The sequence below is a fragment of the Balaenoptera physalus genome (assembly GCF_965194825.1).
Source record: "Balaenoptera physalus genome assembly, chromosome: 3".
Lineage (NCBI taxonomy): Eukaryota > Metazoa > Chordata > Mammalia > Artiodactyla > Balaenopteridae > Balaenoptera > Balaenoptera physalus.
The window spans coordinates 167738710-167759973 of NC_138890.1; the positions used below are offsets into that span (position 1 = coordinate 167738710).

General features: G+C 37.5%; 1 protein-coding gene, 1 long non-coding RNA gene and 1 pseudogene across 3 annotated transcripts in view; 1 reads left to right on the forward strand and 2 right to left on the reverse strand.

Moving 5' to 3' along the window:
* Positions 1–21264, forward strand: part of CTNND2 (catenin delta 2) — a 943287-nt gene that overhangs the window by 222749 nt on the left and 699274 nt on the right. The window lies entirely within an intron of this gene.
* LOC309659097 overlaps positions 1–21264 on the reverse strand; it is a 219034-nt gene that overhangs the window by 46917 nt on the left and 150853 nt on the right. The gene's annotated exons all lie outside the window — the stretch shown is intronic.
* On the reverse strand, positions 1986–19727 carry LOC309659083 (sialomucin core protein 24 pseudogene; annotated as a pseudogene). Its single transcript has one exon. The product of its transcript is annotated as a sialomucin core protein 24 pseudogene (transcript).

Sequence of the window (21264 nt, forward strand, 5' to 3'; positions counted from 1 at the left end):
CTTTCCTCTTCCTTTCTGTGGTTCTGATGTAAGGACTTGTTGATCAATGAGAGAGCCTCCAACTAACATCGGTATACAGATATGTGTGTGTGTGTGTGTGTGTGTGTGTGTGTGTGTGTATTCAGTTTTGTATCCCATTCTCTTATTTGAAGTTATGAATAAAGTCCTTCCTAAAACACCACTTTAATTTTAATGTAAAAATCAGTTATTCCTGATATTGAATAAGTACATCAGCATGCTAACATCAACTCGAAACCTTAATGCTTTTGGCTAGAGGCCATTGTAAAACTTCCAGAACAATAAAACACAGCCTTCGGAATAAGATTTTAAAATACGAGAAAAGGAAGATTAGACTGAATTCCCAAATGTAAAGCCACAACATCCCAAGTTAATTTTAACTCATAAAAACCAAAGCATCTGCATAATTACTTACTGCAATTTGAAATAAGTCTTTGCTCAATGTTGGAAGCAACTTTTCAAAAAAAAATACTGCAAAACCACAAACATGCATTTCTACAGTGACATTTATATCCGTATCTATCTATATACATAGTGAGAGCTATATCTATAAATAGATGGAAAGATAAATATAACGAGAGAGAACTACAGGCAATAAAATCAACAACAAGAAGTACTGCCCTACTGCTGCTCCCTGCTTGTGTGGGGAAATCAGATTGACCCCACCTAACACTGCGTAAGTTCCAGACTTTCTGGAAAATTCAGGAGTGGTGTGTTTCCAAAATGGAGGTCTTGGATTTCCTGATTGTATAACCTGTGGGTATTGAAGCCATCAACTAAAACATTATAAGTGATTTGCCTGATTTGTGTCCCAAATTTGTGGCCTTCATATCCGTTTCATAGAAATCTGATTCTCTCAACTTTAAATGCAAAAGAATTCATTCACTTCACATTACGAAAGAGTGATTAAGACTCTCCAGCACGTTCTTTCTTTTGTTTATACAGAAATGGGCCAGGCAACAAGCTCTGTGTCTACTACTCAGATGCAGAAAGAGAACAATGTGCAACGATGAGGCGCAATTAGTGCCGTTTTACAGTCTTATAACAGTGCACTTTTATTTTTACCCAAACGTATTCCTCCAACTTAATGTGTGGAAACTTTTTTTTTATTTTGTCAGTTCTGACTACTGAGATCATCCCATCTATGAAAAGTCTTCTTTAAAACTTCCTCTCTGAAGGGTGTGTGGATCTTTCTAGGCAAAAGCATTCTTTCCTTGGTCTTTGTCCTTTTCTTAAGGTACTTGTTTTCTTCTGAGTATCTAAGATTTGGTTTCCCCTGTGGGATGCAAGCCTATTGACTTGGGATGTTCATTCTAGGAAGACAGAGCCCTGGAAAAGGGTGCATAACTCAGCCAGTGTAATGAGGGTCAGATTTCAGCCTCTAGTTACTTATTCCTCCAGCGACTTTTTTGGCAGTGCACAAACTGTGCAACTGGACATGGGGGCTATGATGTTATGTCAGGTTGCAGTTTATGTAAATGCCTTTATCCCCCTTAACCTTTGGTTTCAGAATCATCTCATCTTTCTTCTCCATCCTTCTATAGTACAAATCCAATATGTGTGAAGTAAATTTAATAATTGTTTGATCACTGCATCCAGGTCTGGTGAAGAGTTCAGATCTTTGGAAATTGTTTCTATTTCTTTGCTCATAATACATATGATTCCTAAGTGATGTTTAGCTAAAAAGTATGCTGTATTTTCTTTCCTCTGACACATTTCTGCTGTACATCTTAAACATGACACTGTATTTGTGAAGCAGGAGGGTAACTGGTCCATTTGGAAGTACAAAGCAGAGGGATTCAGGCAAGGTGAGGCAGGTAAGGCTGAGGGGATTGACTGCAAAGAGTCCTTTCTTGTCACTGAGCTGGTCTCCAAAGACACATCTTACTCAGTTCTCAATTCTGCATCAACATTTTAAGATAGAAGTGGATACATTTTATTTAATATATGTGCAGTTATGTAAAGCTACCATTTTAGAATGTTAAAACTATCCAGGAAAATAGCCATGCTTGATGTAATATCCCATATAACATTAAAATATAAAACAAATTACAACACCTGAAAAGAGAGAAAACCCTTATATCACGCAGTCTATTTTCTTTTCAAGCGAAATCCCTTACGACAGTAACTTTCTGTCTGTGGAAATATGGTAAGAATTACACACAGGTCTCAGGAGTTCTATTTGTATTATGTCGCCTGCTGTATGCTACAACTAGATACTTTGCAATTTATATCAACCTGTACAACAATTCTTAAATATAAGTGTTATTATCCCAATTCTAGCGACGAAGCCACTCAGCTTATCTTGTTCACTATCTCATCGCTAAGTAGTGGGGCTGAGATTCACAGGCTCAGTTCCCAGGGAGTCTTTGTACTCATCACCATATCTGTGAGCTACATAATTTCATTGTTGATATATACTGTGTGCCAATTCCAAATATTAACGCAGTTACCTGTACACTCAATCATGACTTTAGTTATTCAGCGGAAATCTGGTTGGGGAAATTAATTTCCATTTCACCCTCGGGCTCATTATTTAACGAGGGCCAGCACCTTGAACACTAGAAAACCAGATGACGCCAAATATAAACATTTCAGCGATGTCCCATTCAGAGGAGCCATTCCTTTAGCTGGGGTTCTTCCTTCAAAGCAGTGATTTCACAATGAAATTAATTTGTTTTCGTTCTACAATTACATACTTAATCCTGCAGTGAAGAGCAACTTCATACTTCATTCCCTGAACAAGAGCTAATGAAGCAGTTCATTTTGTGGAGAATGGAAAACTAAGTTGTCAATTCCAGCTTTCCCCGATAAGTATCCGTGGGGGGAAGTAGCAAGGCAGATGAATTAGAGCTGATAATTTGGATGAAAATGATCTCAGCCGTCTGAGACTCAGGCAATGAGCACATGTTTTTCTGTGATATTTTAATTTGTTCATGAGTTTATGTTATGAGATTAAGGTATCTATTTTAATTTTTTAAAGTCTCCTTAATACAATTAGTCCTGAAATTGTATTTTATTTTTTTCACTTTTATTTATTTATTTATTTTAACATCTTTATTGGAGTATAATTGCTTTACAATGGTGTGTTAGTTTCTGCTGTATAACAAAGTGAATCAGCTATATGTATACATATATCCCCATATCTCCTCCCTCTTGCGTCTCCCTCCCACCCTCCCTATCCCACCCCTCTAGGTGGTCACAAAGCACTGAGCTGATCTCCCCTTGCTATGCAGCTGCTTCCCACTAGCTATCTATTTTACATCTGGTAGTGTACGTATGTCCACGCCACTCTCTCACTTCGTCCCAGCTTACCCTTTGCACTCCCCGTGTCCTCAAGTCCATTCTCTATGTCTGCGTCTTTATTCCTGTCCTGCCCCTAGGTTCTTCAGAACCATTTTTTTGTTTTTAGATTCCATATATATGTGTTAGCATATGGTATTTCTCTCTTTCTGACTTACTTCACTCTGTATGACAGACTCTAGGTCCATCCACCTCACTACAAATAACTCAATTTTGTTCCTTTTTATGGCTGAGTATTATGCCATTGTATATATGTGCCATATCTTCTTTATCCATTCATCTGTTGATGGACACTTAGGTTGCTTCCATGTCCTGGCTATTGTAAATAGAGCTGCAATGAACATTGTGGTACATGACTCTTTCTGAATTATGGTTTTACGTTTAAAATTTTTTTTAAAAAATTAAAAAAAAATTTTTTCTCAAAGAATGACCCAGCAGTGATCTTTTTTTTTTCAAATGCTCTTTTGACAATGATATGGTATGTGCGTAAGTATTTGATAGACATACGATATTTTGAATAAAGATGTCAATGTTAGCAACCAATTTCTATTAGTATGGAATAGCATTTTCATTAGCAGCTTCAGCTGAGGCATTCAGATCTGAATGAATTTCAAGACTAAACCTTTTTTTAATTAACTTCTCTGTAGCTTTGAGAGATGTTGGCAACTACTGGAATTTGAAGATGGAATAGCCATCTGGTTTTAAAATGGTTTCTACCTTCTTGGCTCACTAGGAAGTGCTAATGTGGAACATTGCCAATCAGCTCCCTTCTACCATCATTAAAGTTAATTTCACAAACTAACATAATTCAGTGACATAACTTAGAGTTACTTAATGCTATCAGGCATGAATGCAATGGTGAAATAAAGAGTATCTTTAAATATAATTATTTTACCTATCTAATATCTTATAATTATTGTCTTATTCTTCCTGAGTGAAATTCTGACTCCTTTCTGGATTATTTTATTAGACATAATCCTTGATTATTCAGGGTCTTTGAATTGAATGTGCATGTTTGAAGACTTCATGAGAGTTTAAACTTTGGCTTCATCATCTCCCATTTATAAATACTGTACTAGAATATAGTCTTTTAGAAGGGTAATTAAGAAGAATGCTTATCCTCTGTTAATTGCAAACAGATACATTCTATACATACACACATATAATACTAATTCATGGTCTTAGGAGCACATCATACTTCAGCGGTCTTTCTGGTTATTATCATAAAGAAATTTTGATTTTCCAGGAATAGATATCTTTTCTTCCAGCAATATCTCCATCCTACTCATTAAGCACCTTAACAGTTAACTTGACTCTATTTTCCATTGGATACATAGACAGGCTGTATATATTACAATGTCACTTGCAGATAAGAATGGAAATTCAAGTTCATGGTTGAATATTTCCTCTTTAGTGGGAAAATATGATTCTCTTTTAATTATAGATCAACCTATGGACAGAGAACATTAGGATAGTGGAGAACATTAAGATAATCTAATTTTTATTTCAAGTTTATATTTGACATTAATTATGCAGACATGTTTTTCTACAATGCCATGGTCACTTTTCCTCCAGAGAGTCCAGATTCATGGAAAGTCATCTGCAGTGACTCGGTGGGTGCTGTGTTTGAGTCTTGCCTTCATTAAGACCCAGATTAGAGGCATTTCTTTAAAATGAAAATCTTAAAAATAACTAGGAACCCTTTGGTTTCTTCCTGACTCCCAAAACCCCTTTAGCTCATGACTTAATACAATCCTCTCTGGTACTTTCTCTCTCAAGTGAGTAGAGACTGGAGAATTTTGGCTACTTTATTTGTTCACTGGTGGCTTTTGTCTAAGCAGTTGTGTAGTAATCATGTTAGGCTCATGGAATGAATTAAAGTAAAAGCCTTAATTTGCTTTCCTTATTATTTACATCAATTAGAAGGACTTACTCTTTGCTCTGAACTTATTTCTGTCTCCAAAAGGTAATAAGAAAAGAAAAAATATCCATCTCTGAACTAGAAATCTAAAATTCTTTCTTATTTGGTCTTTCCAATCAGAAAGAAGTAATTACTTTCTAAAGAGGGAGGAAATGGCTTTCTTTCCATTTTCAGTTCCATGAGTGGCTTTCTCAATGGCCTAGTAAAGATAAAATTTGCAGCAACTTTAGAGATATACTTTTATAAAATTATCTCATCTGTATATTTTAACAATATATTAAAGTAATTTTGAGATGATTTAATCATGTTTGGGGAAAATTAATTTTGAGAAATATAAACCACTGAAGAGATCACACTGAAGAAAGTCACAAGACTCAAAAAAGTTGGCATTTCAAGAGACAGGTGATGGATTCCATAAGAATCAGTGCCTTAGTTTAAGAGATCAGGAACTAAGTTTCTAAAGGGTCTGAAGAGGCAGTAAAAAGTTAGAAGTGTAGTTCCAATTTTGCTGCTTTTTTCAGTGTAAACTTTTGCAAAATCTTCTCACCTTTCTGAACCTCAGATTTTCTTCTCTAGAAAGAGCGATCTCTAAGATGTCTTCTCAGTAACATCTTGGGATCTATGTGGCAAAATAGAGAGTATTCTTGCTTTTATCTAATACTCTTTTCAAGTCTAGAGGCTTTTTGCTCACTCTCACTCCTTATTATAATTATAATCAATTTTTTAAAAATTAGTTGATTTCCTGGTAACTTTTGTAGCAACTGCTTTCTTTGGGTTTAGTAGGAAAAAAAGAACAATCATCATACACTTATATTTATATCCCTAAGAGTTTATTTTTCAGATACAATGGACTGACTTTTTATGTTTTCTTATTTTATATATTTCACGGGGAAAGTTATCATGGTTAGTAAATAAATATTACGTGAATAATTCTTTAATCCAGGAATCAACTACACGTTTCAGAAATTCAGGCACATTTTCAAATGCCACTAACATTCTTCTTTACAGTTTTCCATTTATTATTTTTTCTCAAGATTTTAAAATTAAATTTTGCTTTTAATGATACTCATCCTACATAGCTTTGTGTGCTTTAACTGTGTTTTACTTTATTATCACCTGGATAATATTGTGTCATTACAATGATAACCGTTTTAAGGTTTAATATGTCAACTTGGGAAACACAGACACACAGACACACAGACACACACACACACACACACACACACACACACTGGCTAGATTAATACTTTAAATGAAAAGACTTCTAATGGTCCCAAAGTATGAATAATTGAGACCATGTAGGTTTTGCCATCTTCCCTTTCCCAATTTGGGTTTTCCCCCAAATTCTATCTTATGCTAATGACTCATTATCTCTCCTTATGTAACTCATCCATCTCCTACATATAAACAAATATTCTCAAATTAATATCTTGAATTTAGTCCTATCAGGAGACTCTAGACCAATATTATCAGCTGTCTGTTGGTCCTTTCCATCTTGGTACCTCCTTTTTCAATGTTTGCTATCCTACCAGCCCTCCCACTCAAAATGATAGAGTTGTTCTTGAAATCAGCTACTCTCGGGAATTCCCTGGCAGTCCAGTGGTTAGGACTCCATGTTTTCACTGCTGAGGGGGCTGGTTCAGTCCCTGGTTGGGGTATTAAGATCCCACAAGCTGCATGGTGGCCAAAAAAAGAAAAAAAAATAAAAAAAGAAAGAAATCAGCTACTTTCCCCACATTCCTCATTTCTAGTGATTGTACTTTCCCCCTCCCTCAGATCAGGCAGACTCAAAACCTTTGGCTTATACTTTTCTTGCACCACACTAGTCTAGTTGTAATCCTTCCAAATGGAGTGCACTACTGTCCTTGCACTAAATTCCTCACTATCCCCATCCTTGTTTGTGGCCGTACCACCCCAGGTAGCAGCATCTTCACTGGTCTCTCTGTCTATGCAGATCTCATCCCTTTTCTGGTCTCTGCTAAAGCTCAGCTGGATTAAACTCCCTCAAGCACAAACGGTTGACCTCATGCTATTGGCTCAGGATTCTTCAAAGCTTCCCCTTTGCCAATCTATTGGAGTAAAGACTCTTTATTGGCAGCTAAAGAAGTCCAATATATTCAATGGAATATGACTCAGCCATAAAAAGGAATGAAATTGGGTCATTTGTAGAGACATGGATGGACCTAGAGACTGTCATACAGAGTGAACTAAGTCAGAAAGAGAAAAACAAATATCGCATATTAGAAAACGCATATATATAGATTCTGAAAAAATTGGTATAGACGATCTTATTTACAAAGCAGAAATAGAGACACAGACATAGAGAACAAGCATATGGATACCAGGGGGGAAAGGGGGGGGAGTGGGATGAATTGGGAGATTGGGATTGACATATACACAGTATTGACACTATGTATAAAATAGATAACGAATGAGATCCTACTGTATAGCTCAGGGAACTCTACTCAGTGCTCTGTGGTGACCTAAATGAGAAGGAAATCCATAAAAGAGGGGATATATGTATACATATAGCTGATTCACTTTGCTGTACAGTAGAAACTAACACAATATTGTAAAGCAACTATACTCCAATAAAAATTAAAAATAAAATTTTAAAGAATAAAATAGGATGGACCAATGGGGAAAAGAAATCTGTTCTCCTTCTTTTTGTTCTCTTTTATTTCCTTCTTTTGGATTCATTATTATTATTATTATTGTTATTCTTTTCCTTGCTAGTTTGTAGATTACGTATTCTATTTTCTTTCTTTCAATAATTACTCCACAAATAAAAATATTTACACGTTAAAAAAAAAAAGAAAAGTCCAAAATCTGATTCCGTCTATCTTTTCACTACTTCAGTAAGAGTACCTAATATTCTAACCTGTTTAGTGTTTACTGTTCACCTGAAAATGTTCATTATGTTAAATACTATTACTACAGTAGTAACAATTCTTCACGTGTATTTGACTGGAATTCTGCTTCTGGTCATAAAGAAGCAATTAGTAGAAGGTGGGAACTTATGACATTAGCAAATGTAAACACTGAACAAATATTGTATATGATGCAGTCGTTTTCAGGCTTTGGCCAACAGGTTGTGCAGGACTTGATTCTTGAGAGAAAAGAAGCATATGAGGTGTCTCATATTTGTCTCAGCTTTCAGCCAAGGTGTGGTTTCCCAACACTGACCCAAGGAGAGAAGGTGGAGCTTTGTGAGTGAAGGAGCAGATATCAGAGAAGAGGAAAATGTAAGATCTGCATAGGAGGGTCCCTCAGGTCCATCTTAGTGCAACTGAGGGCTGAGTGCACATGCACAGGAAAAGACTCCCAAAGGCTTCAGGTAGGACAGCCGCTGTGGAACTAAGAGTTGAATGGAGATTCAACTCCACAATCAGAGGTCATGTGGTGCTGAGTGATGTTGGAGTTCTGGTCTCTCCAGAATGAAACAGCCTTGCTGAGCACAGTGGACATTCAGTTGAGATCCCAGAAAAGCCACATTTTGGAGGTAACCACAGCCAAGAGTAAAAGTGATGTCTTAGTACTAAGGAGAAAAACAGAATACACTGACACTATCATGCATGAAATCAAGCCTGACTCTGGAGTGTTTTCAAAACCTAATAACCAGTTTTCCGATTCTCTGGATACCAACCAGGTGCTCAACAAGTAAATTCTGACACTAACTACCCAGAGTTACGATAGATCCCACAGCTTAAGGGCTCAGGGCTGCAAGACTGCTTCTCACTTCAGATGCCAACTGCAAGTCCCGGAGTCACCTGTACTTCTGATCAACCAGCTATAAATCGGGGGTTCTCACAACCCTCTCATCAGGTCTCATTTGCTAGAACAACTCACAGAAATCAGGAAAACACTTTACTTACTGTGACTCATTTATTGTAGAGGATACAGCTCAGGAACAGCCAAATGGAAGAGATGCACAGGGCAAAGTACGTCTTGTGGGGAGGCGTACAGAGTTTCCATGCCCTCTCTGGGTGCACCAGCCTCCCAGCAACCACAGTGTGTTCAACAAGCCAGAAGCTTTCTGAACCCCAACATTTAGGGGCTTGCAGAGGGGGGTTATGGAGGTTTCATTACATAGGCATGATTGAGTAAATCATTGGCTACTGGTGATTATTAACTCAATCTCCGGCACCTCTCCATACCGCCCCACCAAATCTGGGGGCTGGGACTAAAGTTCCAAGCTTCTAATCAAGGCTTGGTCTTTCTTACAACCAGTCTCCATCCTGAAGCTGTCTAGGAGCTAGCCAAGGGTTGCCTAATTAGAAAAAAAGGCATGCCTATCTATCACCCTTATCACTCAGGGAATTCCAAGGGTTCTAGGAGCTGTGTGCCAGGAGCCTGGAACAAAAAAACAAATATATATTTCCTGTTATACCACACTGAGAGAATCCAGTTGTTCCACTTGTAGCTCAACTATCTGTTAGAGAAAAAGTTAGCACACTTTACAGGGGAACAACATAATCTACACTCCCTGCAATGAATCATTAACAAATAGAAAAGTGTAGAAATATGGTAGATTAAATTCAACCTTATTAAAAATTACAATAAATATAAATGGACTAAACATTCCATTTTAAGGGTAGAAATTGTCATATTGTGTAAAAAGAAGACTCAAATCTGTCTACAAGAGTTACACTTGAAGTATAAGGTCACAGACATTCTGAAAATAACTTAAAAATTATACAGGCATAAATTGTTTCATTGTGCTTCTTTTTATTGCACTTTGCAGATACTGAATTTTTTACAAATTGAAGGTTTGTGGCAACCTTGCATTGAGCAAGTCTGTTGGTGCCGTTTTTCCAACAGCATTTACACACTTCCTGTCTTTGTGATCACATTTTGGTAATTTCTGCAATACTTCAAACTTTTTCATCATTATTATATTTGTTACGGTGATCTGTGATCAGTGAGTTTTCATGTTACTATTGCAAAAATATTATGATTTGCTAAAGACTCAGATGATGGTTAGCATGTTTTAGCAATAAAGTATTTTTAATTAAGAAATGTGCATTTTTTAGACATAATGCTATATAGCACACTTAATAGACCACAGTATAGTGTAAACGTAACTTTTATATGCACTGGGAAACCAAATAAATTTGTGTGACTCACTTTATTACGATATTTACTTTATTGCAGTGGTCTGGACAAAACTTGCAATATCTTTGCGGTTTCCTGTGTGCAGATTTTTTTTAAATTAATGAAATCTAAATTGACCTTTTAAAAATTTATATTTAGAGCTTTCCTAGTCTCTCTAAAATATTCTTCCCTAGGTCAAGATTGCAAAAATATTCCCTTATAACAAGGATAATGCAGCAACTGGACTTTTCATATATTACTAGTGGGAGTATAAAGTGATATAACCATTCTGGAGAAAATTCTGGTAGTTTGTTATAAATTTAATCATACATCTACCATATGACACAGCATTCTACTTCTGGATATTTACCCAAGAGAAATGGAAACATTTGTCTGAAAAGAGATTTGTACCAGAACATCATGGTAGCTTTATTAATAATAGCCCCAAGCTGAAAACAACCCAAATGTCTGTGACGATAAGCATATTGTGGTAGAGCCATAAAATGGAATATTGCTCATCAATGATATATGTATGTATGTACGTATGTATATGTATGTATACACACTTCTGAAACATACAACAACATGGATGAAACCTCAAAAAATCATTTTGCTGAGCAAAAGACCCTGGACACAATTTATTTATGATTCTGTTTATATAAAATTCAAGAACAAGCAAAACTACTCTCTGGTGACAGAAATCAGATAGTGGCTGAGGCATGAATAAAAGGAACATGAGGGTACTTTTAGATGTGATAGAAATGTTCTGTATCTTGACTCAAGTGTGAATTATCTGGTTGTATGTATTTAGCAACTTATCAAATTATATACTTAAGGTCTGTGCATTTCACTTTAGGCATATGTTATCTCATATTTTCAAAAAGATAAATAACTACTTTAAGAAATTCAGTTTGACCTGGAAAAAACAAAGAAATGAGAAAAATACCTTTGAATGCCCCCTTTTCTGACTTCTAAAGTTTTCTAATTTATTTCCTCTTATTTAAATCCTACCAGGCTTCCAAACCCATTTCAGATGGTTTTTCTAGGAATTACGCTAGATATAGATGGGTGCGTTCATAGAGCAACTATCAGAAATGATCTTGCCTCACAACTGTTTGTATAAATGATATATCAGCAAACATAAATGTACACTGCTTAAGGCAAATAATTCACCTGTTCATTCAAGAAAAAATAATTGAACCAGACATTGGGCTGAGTGTTGTTGAATCTAAGAAAAGGTACTGTCTTGGGCTTCAAGGCTCCTTTTGTTGTGAATGAGTTTGTTCACTAAATGAATCTATTAATAGCATTTATTCCTCAACATTTATTTTACAAAAAGTATTACCTACCATATTCAATAAAACGTTCCCAGGCATTAAGGATAACAATGATGTCTAATAGAGTATGGCTCATGACTTCAAAGATCTCACAGTTAATGTTCAAGTCAAACAACTGAATAAGGAATTACAAAAATTTAGACCTGTGCCAAATGCTACATAAGGTTAAAAAAAGCAGACTGGGGAAATACCCTGGAGGGAAGGACTTTTAAATTGAGACTTGAAGAGAGAATATTAGGGTAAACCTTACAACCTTGCAATATTGCTGAGATTCTGCTATTTTTGACCTACAGAAATGGCAAATCCATATGACTCAAGCTAATACCTACAAGAGCACTGTTTCTAGTAAGAGGACCTGGGGAAAGGCCCCCAAAGAAAACAAAGTATGATGCATTCAAGGAACTGAACAATTTAGTTCAGTTCTAGTAAGACCAACCCCTAGGGTGAGAGTTGAAACTGCAGCGCAGGGTCAAAATTATAGAGTGAGGTAGCCATTATTTCAGAATGGCAATGAGAAGAAACAAGCATCAGAGAGAGAGAGGAAGAAAGCACAAAAACATCAAGCCTGAATTCAGGAAGTGATGGTCATGATCACAGCTGCATTTGGCCATCACACCGCCTGAGCTTGATGTTCTGGAAGATCCGTTACAGCTGCGTAGAGAACCCACTGAACAGGTATCATGAGTCCTTATTCCCATGGTCCCTGTTCCAATTCTATCTGTAGAGACATTTATGAGCTGGTGCTCCTGCTTTAATGGACCTGCTGAGACTGGGAGGCTATGATGCACTAGACAAATAGAAGAATTATGCCTGGATGTCTAGAGTCTCCACTTACGCTTATTCTTCTATAGGACTTAGTGACTCATTCTAAGCGCATATACTACATTAAGAATCTTTGCAAGAAATAGCCTACCAATTGTGCACAACCTACTAAAATGAATTTTTTAACTTCTTATGAAAATGTGAAATGATTCTTAAATGCTATCTAGTTATACTCACCATTTAATGATAATACTGAATCATTGTAGATCTATACATTCTTTTCACTTATTCTTTGTAAACTAGATAAAAATGTGACTTTTTTATTAAAAATTATTGTAATTTTTATTACAATTTTACTACAATTGAAGGACTTCAATTTAGAAAGTTCTAAATTCTGTACCTCTTTTCAAAGCACATCTTAGCAGCCAATAATGCTAATTCTCAGGAAATGTATTCATATAGCGCCGTGTAAACTTGTAATTCACTAATTTGTCACTTCCTCCCATTAGGAAGTAACCGCCATTTATGGAGAGCTTGAGAGCAGAGTGCACAGAGCCAGAGGGCTTAAGTGACTTCAAGATGTTGACTGTAATGTTACTAGGGCCTTCACAATGATGAGGGATGTCAAATTTTTTTGGTTTAGTGAGTTTCCCACTGAATACAGCAATTCAGCATAGCACAGGGAGACAGGAAGTAAGAGCTTTCCGATAATGGATTCTGTTTATTTGTTGGTTGTCAGTAATTGACTTGACTCCTGATCCACTCCAGAACAGTCGATGAACTCAGAATGCACCACCGCCATCAAGCTACTGTAAAATACCTGATGTTCAGACAGGCTTTCCTTAATGCATGTTTCTTTCTTTCTTCTTTTTGCTCTTGTTCTTGACCTCTGCTTGCAGTGATTATATTCCTTGTTATCTGTGAAATGTTTGTTGAACCAAGCTCATGTGTCAATATGAACACTCATACATATACATACAAGTTATTTTCAGTAAATATATGTTATTCTCATTTGGTGACAAAGATATAATAATGCCAGTTTCACCTTCTTTATAAAACTTGAAAGTTTATTTTAACTTGTGGATATGGACATTCAGAATATGTTTGTTATGTGAACTAGCAAATAAAAAAGATGAATGCAGTAATTTTTTTTTATACATTTATTTATTTAATTTAATTTATTTATTTTTTGGCTGTGTTGGGTCCTTGTTGCTGCACGTGAGCCCTCTCCAGTCGCGGTGAGCAGGGGCTACTCCCCGTCGCGTTGAGCAGGCTTGTCACTGCGGTGGGTTCTCATTGCGGAGCATGGGCTCTAGGCGCGAGGGCTCAGTAGTTGCGGCTCGTGGGCTCTAGAGCGCAGGCTCTGTAGTTGTGGCACACGGGCCCAGCCGCTCCACGGCATGTGGGATCTTCCCGGACCAGGGCTCGAACCTGTGTCCCCTGCACTGGCAGGCGGACTCTCAACCTCTGTGCCACCAGGGAAGCCTGCGGTACTTTTTTAAAAAGAAAAAAATTACTTGAATAATAAAATAACATTCTCTTGGATGATGGTTTTGAGAAGATGATTTTCAGCTACTTTGAAGATTATAAATATCTATATGGCAAAAGTCATGGAGTGAATAACAACCCAGGTGTTTATGTCATTTAAAATATAAAGCATTAACTTGATGAGTATTTGAATTTTAAGTTCACTAGGGTTATCAGAAATACTTTTAAAATATATTTTGATTAGTATGCCATTTAAAATGTACTTATGAAAACATATTAATTGGAAAATTGCTTATTGTATGATCAATCTTCAGATTCATTGTCACTGTGTGACTAATTGTCAGAATCACTAGCACTATTTAAATTATTGCCAAATTTCATAAAATCTGAGACACTTTAAATATGCACCATTATTTTATATACAACTAAGAGAGAAAGGAAAAGGGAAGAAAGGAAGAAAAGGAGGGAAGAAAAAAACAGCGGAGTAAAGGAAGGGGAGCGGGGAGGGGGAAAGGGAGAGAGAGAGAGAAGGAAGGGAGGGAGGGAGGAAGGAAGAAAGGAAGGAAGTAAGGAGAAGGAGAGAAAGAGAAAATTAGGATACAAACTAGGACACAAAGCTTTTTTTTTTTTTACTTAAATTTTTGTTTCATTCCTATTGGCAAAGCTCTTTTAGATTCATCTAGATATAGATTTTTTGTTATCATATATTATTGTACATTCTTAAAATTGAAAGTACAAGTTCCATAAGTTGGTGAAGTATTCCCAAAACTTTTCCACAGTCTCTCTTACGATTCACTTTTGATGCTCTGTCATCAGCGTCTTAGTTTTCCGTGCACAGCCATCCTCAGTGACGCTAAAAGTGGTGAGGGTACAGAACCTTTTTAAGAAGGGTTTCACGGTTGCCTCTGTGATTGTCTTTCCAGCTCTTGTGACACATTCTGCAAGTTTTCTTTTCTTGATCTCACCAGAATATGTCCCTGGAAGGTTTTCAGATAATAGTCAGAACTGATATTTCTTCCTCAAAGTCCTTCAAGTGTTTTTTGAATGAAACACAGCAGGCCCAAGTTCCCACCTGTGGCAGTACTTGAGAACAGTGCCATGACCACCGTCTGGCTGAAAGTGATTGTAAGAAACTACTGGCTAGAAGATGCATTCTGATGTCAGAGATGTTAAGATATGAAAAGTGTGCATCTCAGAATTGTTGGAATGCAATAATTTTATCATTGACTTCTTTTTGTCACTCTTATTGAGTTTGTATAGTTAAATTCAAAGGTGTTAAATGTCTATCTTACGGGGCTCTGCTTTAAAGCTCATCTGTGTAGGACAGGTTGAAGGCTTTCCTGTCTGTAGGTTTCTGCGGCTCATAGGTCAGTAAGAACAAAAGTTATCTCTTGAGATGGAGAGCTGGTGGGTTCATTGGCGGAGACAGCATGATACAGGTTTGAGGTAACCTCTGCGGTGACTGGGACAGAGAATCCAGAACAGAAAGAACCTTTAACAGATACTCTGAGGACCAAAATGGGGTTGTACAGTGGCTCTGGTCCATGTGAGTATGGCACTTTTCTCTGGCAGCATTCAGCAGAAAGGATAGAAGCAGAGATGTGGGGTTAATCAGAGGTAGAGGCTTTATAAAGCAAGCTTCGAAGGAAAATCTCCTAAGACCCACCCTGCTCTTACTTAGTTGAGTTTTGTACGACCACTGCAAAGGGTGACATTGCAAACAGAATTAAGGAAAGAGCAGAGAGGTAAAACCACTTATTGGTTATATTTCTGCATAAGGTTCATATGGATTAAAACAGAAAAAGAATATAAATATAGATTTTAAAAGTTCAGATTTGTCTTGCTTCACCTGCCAGTCTTCTTTGGCTGCAGTTCAGTCTTGTGCCAATTTATAGGTGTTCGCATTTTGTGGAACTCTCTCTAAGTTCTGTAACCGTTTCAATGACTGAAACCACAAGTGTGTGCAGTGTTTACTTCCCGGGTAACCATATGTGAAATGTGTGAGAAATGCTTCCGGCTGCTTCTGGTGCATTTGGATTGATCTCATTTGATTCCTAAGCCCTGAGTGAAAATAATCATTCAATATAGGCAAAGCCTTCTGCCATTTGGATTGTGATTTCTTTCAATCAAAAACACATAACCTTGGGCTGAACAATGAATGCCTTCCTTAAAAATTACCTCTAAATATAATTTATTATAGTATGATTTTAAATGAACTCAGAAGGATTAATCGTGACAAGAATGAGGAATAAACTTCTCCTCTTGCCTTTCCTCTGTATTTACAAATGCCAGTTGTTATCTATCCATATTATGGAAATCAGAGTTCTCCTGGGCGATACATAGCTTTCTTTTCCATCGAATATATAGCCCTATTTTGTAGGATGTGGGAGAGCTTTGGTACCCTATAATAATGAAAAATCCAGGAAATTATAGTCACTGACTGAATGTAAGAATCTCAATGTTATTGTTTTTTAATAGGTTAGACAGTACCTGTCTTAAAACCCCCCCCCCCAAAAAAAACCCAAAATAGTAGAAGTTCTTTTTTTTTTTTTTTTTTAATCCAACAAACATGTAGGTTTATTTTAAATCAGTTTGGTACATGATACAGATTGGTTTTGCAGTTTTTAAGGAACTGAAATAGAAATTTCTAAATACAGCAGTGTCTGTGCAACAAATATCTGTAGGGATTTTAATAGAACTACAATCTGCATGAACAAATCAGACGAAAAATCTGAAAAGGTTTCTATATACCTTCTGGATTAAAAAGAACCCCCAAATTATTAATGGCTCAAGATACTAAACTGCTAAAGGAAGAGGGGGAAAAGGCTGTGAGTTCTGTTGTAAGAGCTCTTTTTGTAAAATCTAATTCCATGTTATCATTCTGTTGGAGCAGTATTCAAAATTACAGAAGATGAGAGGCTTCATCAGCTATATTTTCACAAAAATAGCTATAGTGTTAACATTAATGTGTGGCAAGGTATTCCTATCTAGGTAAATGACAATTATAACATTGTAGCTAATTTTTACCACTTTGGGAGAATGGAAATTCTGTATATTTTCAACTGAATCTTGTATCTTAAAGCACTCACTAAAAACTAATAGCCATGGCACTATAATAAAATTTTTTGTGCGGTACCAAAAATATTACTACTGAGGGAAACAAAAATGTGAGGTAAGCCTACCTTTCCCCAAAAACCCTTGAAGCCAGAGATTTTAAACAATTAAGGCATTTGAAAACATTAGGTATATATACCAATGTGCAAGTAAAACAAACTTTAGCTGTACCAGCAAGTAAAGAAGAAACAGTAAATCTTCATTTTAAGAACCTTTAATTACCTAAATGTAAGGAATTTTGGCTTCTGAAATGGACCAAAGCAACTTGTCATTTCTTACTATAAAATATTGAAAACCAAGTGCTAAACACAGCCGCTATAGGCTAAAGAAACTAAAACAAAAATCCTTAATGACCTAGAAAAGCAAAAGCTCATTTTAAACTGATTTAAGCCTCTGAACTAATCCAATGTGTCAAAGGCAGGGAAGAAGTCTCCCTCTAAACCTGAAAAAACTAGCGCTTCATAGGGAAACTAAAGAAATAAAAGTATGCATGCTTACTATACTACAGGAATTGAAATTAAGAAGAAGAAAGGATGGAAAAGGAGAAAGAAAAAGTACAATCTGTTTATCCAGGGCAATCATTATTAAAAATCTACAGTAATCTGATCAACTAAAATTTTTTCTGAAATTACACTGCTCACATTTGCTATCTCAAAACTTAAAATGATTGTCTTATTGAAAGAGTTAATAAATGATTCTAAAACAACTTCTTTCTTTCTTGCCTTATAGAAGTTACTTTTCCAGAAAGCTTGGTGGAAATCCTTTTAAGGTACAACAGTGTTAGGATACGTTTTTGAAGTACAAAGGAAAATATAATTAAATCGACTTTATACTTTTTAACAGCCATAAGCAAAATGTTGGGAGGTTCAGTAAATGAAGGCCTTTGACTTTGTGTAACATCCTTTAAGTTACTCAGGCTTGGAATAAAGTAGGTAAGTTTTCAATTAAACACTAACATTATGGTATCTAAAAGCAGGTTTACTACTGCTCACATCAACAGTTAACATCCTCAGTCCAACCTTTCCCTTCATTAATGCGAAAGAACAAATCACCAACATTTTAAGTTCCAGTCTACCTTTCAGTCTGTCTTTTAAGGCAGTGTTCTTTATTGTCTCAACGATATAAGGTGCTTTACAAGTATGAACAATAACCTGCTACACTTGAATGTTTTGTATCCTTTCCATTCATTTCTTTAAATCTGGAATGCAATTCCTTGTGGGGCATCTTTTTTCTAATGTAGAAAAAATAACTTATCAAGCACAAAATTCCACTGTAAGGATACTAAATTTATAAATTTATTCCACTTTTGCAATGATAGCCCCAAATCCACCCGATTGCTGTTCATTTGGCACATTTTTCTCAATTCTGGTTACTAAACTACATCCCGAGTTAGGATGAAAAAATGCAGCTTTCAGGCTTTAAAATGACTGCATTTGAATTGCTAAAAGAGTCATGAGGTCGTCTGCGCAGGACAATGTTTTCCATCACTTACAGAGTTACGTTTGGCATGTCAAGGAGAGAGAACATAATCACACAGCAGCAGGCATTTAAAATAAAAGAAGACAGCCACGAGGATTCACGCAGAATAGTTTAAATATTCCCGTTGAGCAAATAGCTCTAACTGATTTCTCTCCAAGGGCGATGCTCCTATATGCATCCTCTGAAAAATTAAAGATCCTAGAATAGCGTCTTCCATGTGGGACATCTTGAAAGAGAATATTTTGGTTTCAGTGAGTTACACACCAGTGCGGGTTAATTTAGCGGGTCTGTTTACAGAGGGCGGTAGTTTCGTTCTTTCGATTTGCAGAATTTATAGAGAAAGAAAATTACAGCCTGCCCACCCAAGACAAGGACAGTTCCTCCAACGAAACTGGCTGCCCCAAAGGTAGACTTGCGCGCAGGTTGTGGTGAAGTCGGCGTTGAAGTGGTGTCCGTTGTACCTGATGTAGTAGCCGTGGTGCAAGCTGTAGACGGGGAGGGCGGAGTTGTGGTTTTCGCTGCAGGATTGGTTGGCAGTGGTGTGGCAGGGAGCCCAGGACAGAATTCTGTGCTGTTCACCCCCTTGCAATCACGCACTGTGGGATTATCTAACAGTAGCTTTTACCTTTGCATTCTGGCCCCAAGCGGGTAGCATTAGCATCAAAACAGGAAACCCCGTGCTGCGGCTCTCACAGGTTTCTGGGGCTGGAGTGGTGCCCGGCGGGAGCGGCGGCGGCGGCGGCGGCGGCGGGGCTGTGCTGGTGGTAGTCGGTAAAGCCGCGGGTGTAGTCGCGCTCGCGGCCGGGGAGGTGGTGTGAGCCGCGCTCCTCCCGCAGAGCGCGGCCAGGCAGCCGGTGGCCGAAAGCCGCGGGCGCCGGAGCCCGGGCATCGCGGCCGACGCGCTGGCCTTCGAGCGAAGGCTGGGACACCCAACGTTGCGTCCGTCCCTCAGACGTTCTTTTACTAGAGGAAAACTAGCGGCATTACCCCTAAAGTGGGATAGGATGTCTAATGCAAAATTATTCATTTAAAATTTGGGGGAGGTGCTAACCCAAACAATCTTTTGAAAGCATAGAAAAGGATACATTTTGCATATTGAGAAACAAAACCTAGCTTTATTTTGGTGACTTCCCTGAATAACCCAAGATAATCAACTGATAAATCGTTGGAATTTATAACTTTTCAACAGGTTAGCAAGAAAATATACAAAAAACCGGGCTTGCCTGGTGGCGCAGTGGTTGAGAATCTGCCTGCCAATGCAGGGGACGCGGGTTCGAGCCCTGGTCTGGGAAGATCCCACATGCCGCGGAGCAACTAGGCCCGTGCACCACACCTACTGAGCCTGCGCGTCTGGAGCCTGTGCTCCGCAACAAGAGAGGCCGCGATAGTGAGAGGCCCGCGCACCGCGATGAAGAGCGGCCCCCGCTCGCTGCAACTAGAGAAAGCCCTCGCACGGAAACAAAGGCCCAGCACAGCCAAAAATAAATAAATAATAAATAAATTAATTTAAAAAAAAAAAAGAAAATATACAAAAACCAATGCTTTCCTGTAGACTAGCAATAACAAGGTAAAAATAGACTGAGAAGAGTTTCACTGGTAAATATCAATAATATATGAACAGGTATTACCCATGATTTGAGAGGTAAATCTGAGAGCTCAGTAGCCAAAGTCATGGGTTCTGGAGCCAAGAGAGTGTAATAAAAATACCAGCTTTGTCACTCACTGACTATGTGATATGAAGTCATTTAATGTGAAGAGCCATCTCTGTGCTTCGGTTCCCCTATCTGTGAAATGGAAATAATAACAAGGCCAACACCATAGGGTCATGGTGAGAATTAAAGTAGTTAATATTTGCAAAGCATTTAAACAGTGTCTACAGTGTGGTCAGTACTCTATAAATATTACTTCTATTGACAATATAAAACTTTAATGAAGAACATAAATAAATAATTGGATAAAGAATAACCATAGTACTGAATAGGAAGACTCAGCATTCAACACTGTCAGTCCTTCCCAAATACATCTAGAGATTCCATCCAAATCTGAGCCCAATCTCAACAAGAGTTTTTATTAAGGAAGTGATGCCGCGTCGTCATACACGGCACAAGTTCTAGAATCAGACAGCCTGGGTTCCTTCCTTAATGGTTCCAAGGATTGTTCTCCTAATCTGTAAAGTCAATATAATGATGAAGTGTATCTCATAAGATTATATTTGATGACCCATGTCAATAACGCCTTTGACCCAGTGCCTGACCCACGGAAAGCAACTTGCAAGTAAAAGTTGACTGTTATTAATATTTGGGGGGGAAAGTGTTTTACTAAAGAAATAACCGTAGAAGAGTAGAAAAGTGATTTTTTTTTTTTTTAAATAAGGGAAGGAGGGAGAGGGGCAGTGACTCAGGGAGATTATTCTAGACAGGAAACTGCGTTCTCTTTCTACAGCAGTTAGAACAGTGCGGCACAGGCTCAGAGTTGAGCAGGTGAACAGAACTGAAGACGAAGTATCTAAACAGATGACCGTGATGATCTACAGGAGCAATTAAAGATCTGCTCTGTGTCAGTCCTCTTTTGAGCATTTTACATGTAAATTAATCACAACACTGAAAGATACTATTGTTGTTACCCCTGAATTACAGAGGCCCGGGGAGGTTACGGGACCTGCCTGAGGACTAGTGAGTGTCAGTGTGGGGTTGGATCTGAGAAGCTGGCCCTAGAGTCCACACTCTTCTCCACGCCCTAGGAGATTTT